The sequence below is a fragment of the Pinus tabuliformis genome, chromosome X (assembly GCF_031772625.1).
Source record: "Pinus tabuliformis cultivar Carrire ecotype Pingquan chromosome X, CPIR1, whole genome shotgun sequence".
NCBI classification, from domain to species: Eukaryota; Viridiplantae; Streptophyta; class Pinopsida; order Pinales; family Pinaceae; genus Pinus; species Pinus tabuliformis.
The window spans coordinates 983,112,306-983,125,803 of NC_142308.1; the positions used below are offsets into that span (position 1 = coordinate 983,112,306).

At 38.0% G+C, this 13,498-nt stretch overlaps 2 pseudogenes; one reads left to right on the forward strand and one right to left on the reverse strand.

The window, feature by feature from the left end:
- Positions 1–1,762: 1,762 nt before the first annotated feature.
- Positions 1,763–2,892, reverse strand: LOC149143009 (peptidyl-prolyl cis-trans isomerase FKBP65 pseudogene; annotated as a pseudogene).
- Positions 2,893–3,037: 145 nt separating this feature from the next.
- LOC149143010 (peptidyl-prolyl cis-trans isomerase FKBP65-like) lies at positions 3,038–13,428 on the forward strand (annotated as a pseudogene).
- Positions 13,429–13,498: the final 70 nt, after the last annotated feature.

Sequence of the window (13,498 nt, forward strand, 5' to 3'; positions counted from 1 at the left end):
GTAGCCTTGAAATTTGACCTAGTCTACGCCCAGTTAGGTTATGTTTATATTGTTATTCCCAAACTGCCTTAACTTGGTGTTGCTAATGCACTAGGGGAATTTCATGTCGATGACGATATCATTGGATCCATTTCATACCCTCTGTTATCTCAAAATCAGATCCTGGAAGGCTGCTGACCAGGAAGACCTTAAGTAACTATTTCAAACCTAGTTTAGGCTGAGGCTTAGCCTCCCCAACCTAAGAGGGCTCTCTCAAAGGATTAATGATTTTTGATTATGATTAAGATGGCTAACTCTTGTGAAACAAAGGTAAAAATGTGAGTGGTGGAAACACAATTAGAAAGTATCCATTGGGCTTATGGAGTCAGATATGCTTCAGTATTGACAGTAAGGTTAGCTCTACATAGAAGTCAGGGCATTTAGAACTCAATGCATGTAGAAAACACCAGAAATACAAAGGACCAACACAGTTTACGAATGCATGAAGGAAATTAGAGCACTGTTAGTGATTTCTAAGTAATCACACATTCATACCAATGAATATAACAAGAAGAGAACAATACAAGACATTCCAAGCATCAAATTCCTTCTAATTCCTGAGAAGCAAATCCAAAGTACTATATTACTAAAAACAGAGTCTTTTACATAAAGCCAAATATCAGAGCTTTTCTCAATAAATTTCCAACCCCAAGTACATTGCTCTTTCTCCTATATATAGAATTCTTTACAAAGTTGAGATTCCTCCTCCAGCATGAGGGGAACTCGAATTCTGCTTGCTATGACACCTATTCAAACTTTAACTAACTATTAAATACAACAACTGCTAACTAGAAGTTTTAGAAACCTAAGACAATTAGGAGTCTCACTCCACATAATGCTGATAATAGCATTTATTACAATAAAAATTCGTTCTCTGACAAGTGGTTCCCTTCAGTTTAACTTTGATGGATGTTTAAAACTCCTTGCTGGCCCTTAATGTCCCATCTCCTTTACTGCTCCTGCAAAGTAGGATACTGCCCCTGTTTTTCTACTTTTGGTTTCCTCGAGGATAGTTGAAACCAATTAACCATGTTGTTCTTCTTTGATTACACAAAAGTGTATTGGAGTGCCACGTTCTTGATGTGCTGTAGACCTTGCCCATGCACGTGTATGAGGATAAAACCTGTTTAATTCTGCCTGAAGTATGATGAACAATACTTAGCTGTGATAAGTTTTATGAAAAATGGATTATGGTTTATATATGCTTTTCCTTTGCTCGTTTTGTCCTTGCTGAATGCTTGTCTTATGTAAATGATCCTTCTTTAGAAACTTCTTTTCGAAAAGGTTTCCCTTTTGTCCCTCAAAATTGGTCAACTTCATCAAAATATGTAGCTACAGCAATTTCGTAGTGCGCTACGAAACTGCTGTGTAATCACAAAAACACAGTTTAAATGCCAAAATTCGACTGTCTTGAGCCTCTTTGTATTGAAATGTCCTTTTCAACTGCCTTGAAGCTATTCAAAACTGAATGGAGATGCATCATTCTTCAGGAAAAACTGTAACAAGGTGAATCATCAAAATTTGGGACATAACCTTACTGTGTGATCTTCGATTTGCCTCTTCATATTTTGTGATTCAAACTCTAACACCTTTGAACATAGTTTAACTACTTTATTGAAGTCTTTCAATTTAAGACAGCATGTTGCATGATTTGGGTTACGCAATACTTTCAAAACCTTTGATTTCTTTTTTTCCTCAGCACTGAAGGAACTATCGTGCTCAATATATTTTGCAGCCTTCTCATATTTCTTTGCAGCTCGCTGGAACTTTCCAACCTTGAATAGAGAATTTCCTCACTCCTTCTTCCGTTTAGAGGCCTCTATTTTCTCTGTTGTATCCATATCCCACGATTCTTTTTCCTTAGTAAATGATATCATTTCCACCTCATAGATGAGAGTTGAATTTGGTGGAATTACAGCCAGATCTCTCTGGGTTTCAATATTTCCAAAACCATATTCAGGTCCTATTGTAATCAGGGCAATCTCCCCTATCTTCATGGTTTCCACTGCCTTCGCAATAGCTAGACAAAAGTGTCTATCATTGACATAAAACTCCATGCCTTCTTCTAGGGATTTTGCCATGAGTATTCCATCCTCAAGCTTTGCTTCATATTTCACAGTCACGTCATCTGGGTATTTGGGTCTTTCATATTTTTCTCCTTCAGATATTATTCGTTTGAGAATGCCTCCATCATTTCATACATCAACAATCTTAGTTCATGAAAGTAATTCCACATCAAATTGGAGGGTGACATTGGGAGGTATAGTGGGTCATACGCCAGAAGAACCATATGCCAATTCTGGAGGTATTGTGAATAGTGCACATTCTCCTTTCTTCATGGTAACAATGCCTTGGTCCCATCCTTTGATAACTTGGCCTTGGCTCTCCTCTGTCTCTCAAGGAATCGAATTTGGTACCATCTAGTAAAGTCCCAATGTAATGCACTGTTACTTCGTCTCCATTTTCTATCATTTCCCACCTTGTGCCAATCTTCAGAAGTTTTTTTTTTTTCTTCAAACCCGAGCTGTTATCTTGAAACTTTGGGGATTCTATGGCAGGCAACCTTCTTAGAAGACTGGAAACTTGCCGAAGCAAAGAATTTTCGTATGGAATTTCAATCATCGACTTTGTAGTTGGATGTGCCAAATCCAACTCCCGCAAGATAGCATTACCATCATTTGTAGCCACGATACCTCCTCCTGCATCAAGTAACATCTTCATCATATAACAAGAACCTAATGTGGTTCGAATAATATCTGCAACAGCCTTTGATGCTTGAATATTTGCATGGCGAACCCTATTTCCAGTCTCTCGCTTTATAATGTCATTCAAAACGAGAACAGGAGCATGCATGGCTGCAAGTGAAGGTGGCTAGCAGTCCGTCGAGGGAACAACGCTAGACTGGACAAAAACCACCGAATCATAGCTGAATTTGAAAATGCTCCTGCCTACCAAACTGAGATTAATGATAGCTAGCTCTTTGCATTGCTGACAAGAAATGATAAAGAACTCTAATACGGTTGTTAATCATTTTTATGGCACTGTGAATTCCGGTTAGATGTGCAGACAATTGAATAGCAGCTAAGCCTCCATCTGAGGGTTTTAGGTGTGCAACATGATCAACAGAAATCCGCTCTACCTCCGTAGTGTCTATAGTGTAGTTTGACTTCACAAATATATGAGGAAAGCTGCCTCGCTTGATATTCAAATAATTTAAATTGAAAGCCTATTAATTTGCTTCCCATGTATGAACCCAAACATCATCATGATTGTGAACACTCGGCTCCTTTACGAAGCTTGCAACCTATGCGTACCAAGACACCTAATGACCTAATGATGAGGATAAGTAGTTGAATTGACAAGAAAAATGTATGGGCTAATAACTGATGATGTCGAAAGATAACAGATTTTGATAAATTTTACAGCTGGATGAGATTTGCTATGGATCAGCACGAATCCCTGATTTCATAGCGCATAAGAACTTTGAAATAGGATTGACATATGGAGCTTAGGTGTGATGTTAGACCAATGATGGATGAAAACGGAGTGTTGATCTTTATTTAAACATACCAACAAGACTCCTAGGATTTAGACACTAAAGCAAACATCGAAAAATTAAAGCCGGACTAACACTTAACCTTTAAAATCGAACTGATGTGAACAATTTAGAAATTTCTTCTTAAGTGATAACAATGGCTCCACTTGGGATAATCTGCTCCTGTAGTACACTAAGAACTTGCAGGTCTACTGCTTTATCCTCTTATGACAAACGGAAATTTGCTTGACAAGCATCCCCTTTAAGCTTCTTGGGCCTTCACCTCGGGCTTAAGCTTGATGATCACTGTAGGAGAAAGAAATCTATATCTACTGAAAAATGCTCAGTCAACCTTGAGCTTATTTGCATTTTCCTACCTACCTACCCTATCAATTTCAAACTTCTTTCAGCTCAATCAATGTGAAATTTCCAATGTAGCCAATCATTTGTCTTATCTTATATTTGAGTTTTTTGACTGCATTGGAGTTCAGAGCAACTATGATATTGTGATGACCACTGCCACTGAAATTGCCTCTGATCTTCATAGAAAAACTGAAACACTGGAGAGTAAAACTCTTCCATGTATTTAGCTATAGGATCCCAGAATACCTGATTAGCTTGATGATTCTCATAACTTTCTGGTTGTGCAAACTGATCTTCAATAACAATGTATTCTTCCTCAATCATGAAAGAGAAAGGAAGCAACCCTCTCCTTGTGTTCTGACATAGAAACCTTTTGAAAAGAATGATCATGACCATGAAGACTATATGATTGATTTTGATGGCTAACTCTATAGAGACAGAAGATTGGCACAAGGTGGGAAACACCAGAAAATGGAGACGAAGTAACAATGCATTACAGTGGGACTTTACTAGATGGTACCAAATTCGATTCCTCGAGAGACAGAGGAGAGCCAAGGCCAAGTTATCAAAGGATGGGACCAAGGCATTGTTACCATGAAGAAAGGAGAATGCGCACTATTCACAATACCTCCAGAATTGGCATATGGTTCTTCTGGCGTGCAACCCACTATACCTCCCAATGTCACCCTCCAATTTGATGTGGAATTACTTTCGTGAACTAAGACTGTTGATGTATGAAATGATGGAGGAATTCTCAAACAAATAATATCTGAAGGAGAAAAATATGAAAGACCCAAAGACCTAGATGACGTGACTGTGAAATATGAAGCAAAGCTTGAGGATGGAATACTCGTGGCAAAATCCACAGAAGAAGGCGTGGATTTTTATGTCAATGATGGACACTTTTGTCTAGCTATTTCGGAGGCAATGGAAACCATGAAGACAAGGGAGATTTCCCTGATTACAATAGGACCTGAATATGGTTTTGGAAATATTGAAACCCAGAGTTCAACTCTCATCTATGAGGTGGAAATGATATCATTTACTAAGGAAAAAGAATCGTGGGTTATGGATACAACAGAGAAAATAGAGGCCTCTAAATGGAATAAGCAGCGAGGAAATTCTCTGTTCAAGGTTGGAAAGTACTAGCGAGCTGCAAAGAAATATGAGAACGCTGCAAAATATATTGAGCACAACAGTTCCTTCAATGCTGAGGAAAAAAGCAATCAAAGGTTTTGAAAGTATTTTGTAACCCGAATCATGCAGCATGTTGTCTTAAATTAAAAGACTTCAAGAAAGCAGTTAAACTATGTTCAAAGGTGTTAGAGTTTGAATCACAAAATATGAAGAGGCAAATCAAAGATCACATAGTAAGGTTATGTCCCAAATTTTGATGATTCACCTTGTTGCAGTTTTTCTTGAAGAATGATGCATCTCCATTAAGTTTTGAATAGCTTCAGGGTAGTTGAAAAGGACATTTCAATACAAAGGGGCTCAAGACAGTAGAATTTTGGCATTTAAACTATGTTTTTGTGATTACACAGCAGTTTCGTAGCACGCTACGAAACTGCTGAAGATAATGCCTAATGCACAACAGTTTTGTAGCACCCTACGAAACTGTTGTAGCTACATATTTTGATGAAGTTGACCAATTTTGAGGGACAGAAGGGAAACCTTTTCGAAAAGAAGTTTCTAAAGAAGGATCATTTACACAAGACAAGCATTTAGCAAGGACAAAATGAGCAAAGGAAAAGCATATATAAACCATAATCCATTTGTCATAAAACTGATCACAGCCAAGTATTGTTCATCATACTTCAGGCAGAATTAAATAGGTTTTATCCTCATACACGTGCATTGGCAAGGTCTACATCACATCAAGAACGTGGCACTCCAATACACTTTTGTGTAATCAAAGAAGAACAACATGGTTAATTGGTTTCAAATATCCTCGAGGAAACCAAAAGCAGAAAGACAGGGGCAGTATCCTACTTTGCAGGAGAAGTAAAGGAGATGAGACATTAAGGGCCAGCAAGGAGTTTTAAACATCCATCAAAGTTAAACTGAAGGGAACCACTTATTAGAGAACGAGTTTTTATTGTAATAAATTCTATTATCAGCATGATGTGGAGTGAGACTCCTAATTGTCTTAGGTTTCTAAAACTTCCAGTTAGCAGTTGTTGTATTTAATAGCTAGTTAAAGTTTGAATAGGTGTCATAGCAAGCAGAATTCGAGTTCCACTCATGTTGGAGGAGGAATCTCAGCTTTGTAAAGAATTCTATATATAGGAGAAAGAGCAATGTACTTGGGGTTGGAAATTTATTGAGAAAAGCTCTGATATTTGGCTTTATGTAAAAGACTCTTTTTTAGTAATACAATACTTTGGCTTTGCTTCTCAAGAATCAGAAGGAATTTGATGCTTGGAATGTCTTGTATTGTTCTCTTCCTGTTATATTCAGTGGTATGAATGTATGATTACTTAGAAATCACTAACAATGCTCTAATTTCCTTCATGCATTCATAAACTGTGTCGGTCCTTTGTATTTCTGGTGTTTTCTACATGCATTGAGTTCTAAATGCCTTGACTTCTAAATGCCCTGACTTCTATGTAGAGCTAACCTTACTATCAATACTGAAGCATATATGACTCCATAAGCCCAATGGATACTTTCTAATTATGTTTCCACCACTCACATTTTTACTTTTGTTTCACAAGAGTTAGCCATCTTAATCATAATCAAAAATCATTAATCCTTTGAGAGAGCCCTCTCAGGTTGGGGAGGCTAAGCCTCAGCCTAAAGTAGGTTTGAAATAGTTACTTAAGGTCTTCTTGGTCAGTAGCCTTCTAGGGTCTGATTTTGAGATAACATTTTGGTGTGTCTGCCGGGAGCCTGAAGATTATTCATTCCCGAAAACAAGAGACTGAACTTCTGAAGGTAGCAGGAGCTCAGAAGACTTTTCGAGGCTGCAAACTACCTTGGCGACTCCATTGTTGAAGAATTCGAAATTCATAGATTCATGGTGATTCCACTTGAGTTATGAAGAACTCAGATGCTACCATTCTTATTTCAAGGTATGCATGCATAAATTTTTCAGGAATTCATGGTTTCCCAAATCATTTTCCCAAGGATACATATTTTCTAAGGAATGGTCCAAAATTCAATGGAGAAGATTTGAGTTTAACTTTGAAGCATATATCAAATTTTTTGTGATTTTACCGAGCTTCTTAGAGTCAAACATGAGGATGTTTGCACTATGTTGTTCTATGATTCATTTCAAGGGAAATGTAAACAGTGGATTGAAGGCTTTCCTGCTAAATCTATTAAGTCATTTGAAGACTTTTGGCTTATGTTTTTGGAGAAATGGATAGATAGATCAGATTTGGTGGCAAACTCTCCTTCAATTCAAGGTTTCAAACAATGGAATGCTGATCGTATTAATGAAGATGTCAGGCTAGGAGTAACTCCAGTTTGGCAGAAAACTCAGAAAAACTGATTCGTGTATATTCCATAGGTAACCCATTGTTATATACAATAGGGAGTGATTGTTCAGTTCATCTCCCGATGACTGTTCACCTTCCCAATTTATTTATTTACATAAAATTCCCAATCATGAAGATTAGGTGTCAACATTACCCCCCTTAATCTAAAGGGATGTTGGTGAGTCCAAGCATCATTCTAAATCATTCAAGATTTTCCTTTCCAAGTGCTTTGGTGAAGATGTCTGCAATTTTCTCATTTGTGGAACAATGACGGAGATGGATTGTTTTGGCCTCAACATGATGTCGAATGAGATGATATTTAGTATCGATATGCTTTGTTCGATCATGGAACTTTGGGTTCTTATCCAACTTTATTGCAGAGGTGTTATCAATCATGAGTGGAGTTGATTGTACTTGTTTTACCTGCAAATCTTCAAGAATTTTCCTGAGCCACACAATTTCTTTCGTTGCTTCAGCTACTGCCACGTATTCTGCTTCTGTTGTGGAATCTGCTGGAACTGATTGTTTGCGTGATCTCCATGAGACACCTCCTGATCCAAGACTCATAGCATATCCTGAAGTAGATACCCCAGTTTCTTTGTCTCCATCGAAGTTTGAATCAGAGTATCCAATCAAGTTGAAGTCGTCCACCTGTGTATACTTGATTCCAAGGTATTGAGTTCCCTTCAAGTACCTTAGAACTCTTTTTGCAGCAGACCAATGTCCCTCACAAGGCTTTTGCATAAACCTGGAGAGGATTCCAACAACAAATGAAATGTCTGGTCTGGTAGTAGTGAGGTAGATGAGACTTCCTATAAGCTGTCTATACTTTGTTGCATCGTCAAATTCCTTTCCTTCAATAGATGTGAGCTTTAAGTTTTGTTCCATTGGAGTAGAAAGAGGATTTCATTATGTCATGCCAAATCTGTTTAACAAATCTCCAATGTATTTATTTTGAGAAATAAATATCGATTTTGGATGTTGGGTTACTTCAATGCCAAGATAGTAATGAACATAGCCCAAATCAGTCATTTCAAAACTTTTCCCCAATTCCTTCTTTATGGATGCAATGTAGCTTTCATTGTTCCCTGTCATTAAAAGATCATCTACATATACCACAAGATACAAAACTGTTTTGCCAACTTTCTTGACAAACAAAGTTGCATCATCAAGATCAAAATGATTGAAGTTGAGTTTCAGAAGATGCTCAGTTAGTTTTTCATACCAGGCTCGCGGTGCTTGTTTGAGGCCATACAAGGACTTCACAAGTTTGCATACTTTATGTTCATGTCCTTTCACAGCAAATCCTTCAGGCTGGGACATAAAAACATTCTCTTTTAGATCTCCATTCAAGAATGCAGTTTTTACATCCATTTGATGGACTTTCCAACCGTTCTGAGCTGCTAGTGCAAAGAGTGTCCGGATGGTGGCCCATTTTGCTGTGGGGGAAAAAGTTTCCTCATAATCGACCCCTTCCTTCTATGCAAAACCTTTTGCCACAAGCCTAGCTTTGTGCTTGTCAAGTGAGCCATTAGCTTTGTACTTGTTCTTGTAGACCCACTTGCAGCCAATTAGTTTGGTTCCAAATGGAGGATCAACCAGCTTCCAAGTGCCATTCTTTATGAGAGCATCATACTCCTTTTGCATCGCTTCTTTCCATTCATCATGAGAAGCAGCTTCTTTGAAGGAAGTTGGTTCAAAATCTGTAGACAAGTTCAATTCACAATCATAAGTAACATCCATATCAACAAGTGAATTAGAGTCATCTACATCACCTCCATTTTGTCGGTTTGAATTTCTGGTTCCTGTTTTTCCAATTTCATCAGGATGAACACTTTCAAGTGTCTTTGTCAGCCATTTTGGGGGACCTTTTTGAGATGGTCCAGGCTGCTCTGTTGATTGAGTTGGGACTGAATCAAGATTGAGTCTCCCAATTCTATCAATTACATCACTTAAAGCATCATCTGTTGTTGGAGTTTCATGCAGGGGAGATTGTTCTTTAGAAGAAGATTCCACATGTTGATCTAGTATAGGAATCCCCCTTCAAGATGTGGAATCTGATTATCAAATTCTTGAAATGATTTCATTTTTGCGAATCTATCCAAGCGATCAAGTTGCCGCTCAACAACATTGTCAGATTTGGATGATTCAAGAAAAATGACATCTCTAGATACAACAAACTTTTTATTTACTTCATCATAGAGGTGGTATGCTTTAGAGGTGTTTGAATACCCCAGGAAGATACACTTACGACTTCTAGCACCAAGTTTGTTTCTATGTACCTTTGGTATCAAAGCATAACAGGTGGAACCAAAGATCCTGAGATGTTTTACCGAAGGAACATGTCCATACCACAATTCATAAGGAGTCTTGTTTCTTATAGCATTAGATGGACATCTATTCTTTATATATGCAGCACATAGAACAGCATCAGCCCAAAACATTATCTTTACATTTTTGAAGAAAAGCATGGATCGTACCATATTCAAGATTGTTCTATTCATTCTTTCAGCTACACCATTCTGTTGGGGATTATAAGGCACAGTTGTTTGATGTTTGATCCCATGTTGGCGAAGATAGTTTTCAAATTCATTTGATGTATATTCTTTTCCATTATCAGTGCGAATAGACCCAATATGAGATTGTGCATCATTTTCAGTCCATTTATGAAAATTCTTGAATGTTTGAAAAGCATCAGATTTGTTCTTCAATAAATAAACCCAACACATTCTGGTGTAATCATCAATAAATGTCATGATATATTTATTTCCATTTGCAGAAGGAACAGGCATTGGACCACATAAATCTGAATGAATGAGTTCAAGCTTCCTATGTGCTCTTGAATGTGAATCATGAAAGGACTGTTTGCTATGCTTTCCTAGAATGCAAGCATCACATTGCTTATGTTTCCTAGGAATTGTAGGCAAACCAAGAACACCATTTTTCTTCAATAAGCGGAGACTGTCATAGTTTAAATGTCCAAATCTAGCATGCCATAATAAACTTGATGGATGTGTACCTTCTTCATGATGAGAAATATATGAGAAATGTTGTGCATGAGCAGAGGTTCCTTGCAGTTTGAGAAGCCTTTCTTCTTCTATTCCCCTCATGACAAGTGAGTGGTCAGATGCTTTTCTTACCTCAAGCTTGCCATCAAACATATGAATGGAGTGACCTTGCTGGCGGATGTGGACCAAGAACAACAAGTTTCTCTTGAGCTGTGGGAGATATAGAACATGATCCAGAAGAAAGTCTGGAAGACCAAGCAGTTTAAGCCTGATTGTGCCAAGCCCTGATGGCTTGATTTTTGACTGATCTGCAAAGTATACTGCTCCATCAACATTGTCAGTGAAATCTTCAAAAAAATCTTTTCTATGAGTCATATGACAGGTTGCTCCTGAATCAAGCAACCAATCATTTTTCGAAGAAGCAAGTGAAGCATTAAACAAATCTTCATTTACTCCAATGTTACATTGTGCCTCAATATAATGAGTGGATTCAGGTGCTTTACCTTTGTCTGTATCATCAGTTTTACCTTTCTGCTGGTTTCTTTTCTGCTCAATTTTGTCCCATGGTAGCTTGCATGTAGAAGCAACATGTGATCCATTTCGTTTGCAGCGAATGCAATGCAAATCTGCCTTTTCTCTTTGAGAATGTCTGCCCTCCCTGCCTCTGAAGTATCTTCCTCTTCCTCTTCGTCCACCTCTTCCTCTTGTAGAATCTTGAGCAGGATGCTTTTATTTATGAGCAAGACACACAGTCTCTTCAGAAGATTTAGGAGCTGTCTTCTTTCCAAAGGCTTTCTCTCTTTTAGCAAACTTTTTCACAAGAGAGTCAAAGGTTATATCTTTAAGATTTCCATTTGCTTGTAAAGACTCAAGATAATTGGAGTAGGTAGGATAGAGTGCCTTGAGAAAAGCAATAAGAGGGATATCCAGCTCAACCTTAGTGGATTTAATATCATGCATTATAGACTTTACTTCAGATGCAAGAGCAAGAGGATCATTATTTTTCAGTTCAAGAGTGAAGAGTTTAATCATGAGCTGAACAACTTCAAGTGCAGAATGTGAGTCATAGAGTTCTTTCAGCTTTTGTAAAGCTTCAAAGGCAGTTGAATATGATGAAATATGACGACTTACTTCTTCATTTACAGATGCTGCGATTAATGCATAGGCTTTGCTGTTCTTGTTTTCCCAAATGACGAGCTCTTTGTCTGATGTAGGCTGCACTGGGTCATTGTCTCCTTCTCCGACACACACTCCTTTCCACAACTCATTGAAGATGAGGGTGTGTTTTATCATCCGAGACCATTCAGGATAGTTCTCCTTGCCAGTGAGAACTATTCCTACCATAGAGATGATTGAATGCATTCTGTAAAAAATACTTCTGCTGATAAAAAAACTTCTGCTGATAAATAACTTCTGCTGATAAAAAAAAAAATTTCCTTACGTTACAGCCTTATGCACTATATTTTCTTCAAATCCCTCTAATATTTGATAGAAGCATCAGCATTTCATTGAAATATTATGTACATATCACTTCAATATTACATATCACTTTAATGCTTCAACGCAGCATTACCATTCAAATGATAAAAAAAAACTATGCAATACTACTATTCACCTCCACAAATGCTTTGAATGATTTTTTTTTAAACAAGACTGCGCAATACTACAGGCATTCAAATCAAAGGCTGATGATTTTTTTTTTTAAATAAGACTGTGTTCTGCCGATGAAGCTGGATGACTCCTTTTAAGCTACCAACCAACCTTCGACACTGCTCGTCCTTGGACGCAAATATTGAAGAAATGTAATGCCGTCGGAGAAAAATAGCTCAGACGTCAGAGGTTCGAATCGCAGGGAAGACTCAAAAAAAAAATGTGGCAAGTTTAAACCCTTTCATCAGCATCTCCAAGTCTCAAAAACTATAATCTTCTGAAACAAATGATGTGTAGACAAGCCAGAAAAGTCCCTTCTTCACAAACTCCTTATAAAAGCTAACAATGCCCTCTCATTTGTGCTTATCAAAACCAACAATGCGCTCTGATATGTGCTTATCAAAACTGAGCCGCTTTCGCACATATTCCAACCTTTTAATCGTTAATATCAAAGTTGAAAGACCTTGACCAAAATAATAAGATATGAAAATAATCACAATGGGATTAATATGATGCAGAAATTAGTAGGAATTTGACTTGTGCAAACGTTTAGCCTTGACAACTTCACATAAACAGAGTGAGGTGCACGACATCATCAAGAGCCTCCTGACTTCGCAGTTCAGTTGGGGAAAGTATCTCGAATCGATATTTTTATCATTACGATATTGACATAATAAAATCATAATACCATTAAAGCATTCATTCAGGGTTAACGGCAGTGAAGAGTTTTACATAAATACAGAACGACTGTGATACCATGTCAGGCAGCGTTCAATGGTATTGAAAATGTCAGACAGCGTTCACAAATCAGGCAGCGTTCAATGGTATTGAAAATATCAGACAGCGTTCACAATCAGGCAGCGTTCAATGGTATTGAAAGTATCAGACAGCGTTCACAATCAGGCAGCGTAACTGTATGTATGGGCAGTGAAAACCAGAGCAAAGACCATAGCGTAAATGTTTGGGTAGCTGGGCAGTGCAAACGGATATAGGAGAATCCGTGAACGCTGGTGGCTAAGTAGCAGCGAGTTGAATACCAGAAATACGACTCCTCAAGCACAAAAAGAGGGGCTAATAGAAAGAACCAGAACGAAGCCTAAGGCAGTGCTTTTGACACCTCCTGAGGCAAATATCATTCAAATTAGGCAAATGGTGCTGGTTGGTACACACACTGCGTGTACAGGCATCCAATTCCGAGACCCCACACACTGTAACACAAGCATTCAACGTTCAAACATATGAAACGTCCATCGTTCAAACATATGACACCATGTCAGATGAATGTCAGACAGAGAGCGCAGGTACAGCGAGCGCAGGGATGGCAGACAGAACGCAGGTAATCAGTTGCTGAATTATATGGGGAGTAGTGGAGCAACCAGGAGTTACAAAAACATAAAGGCTTAAAAAAGGAGCTGGCTCTG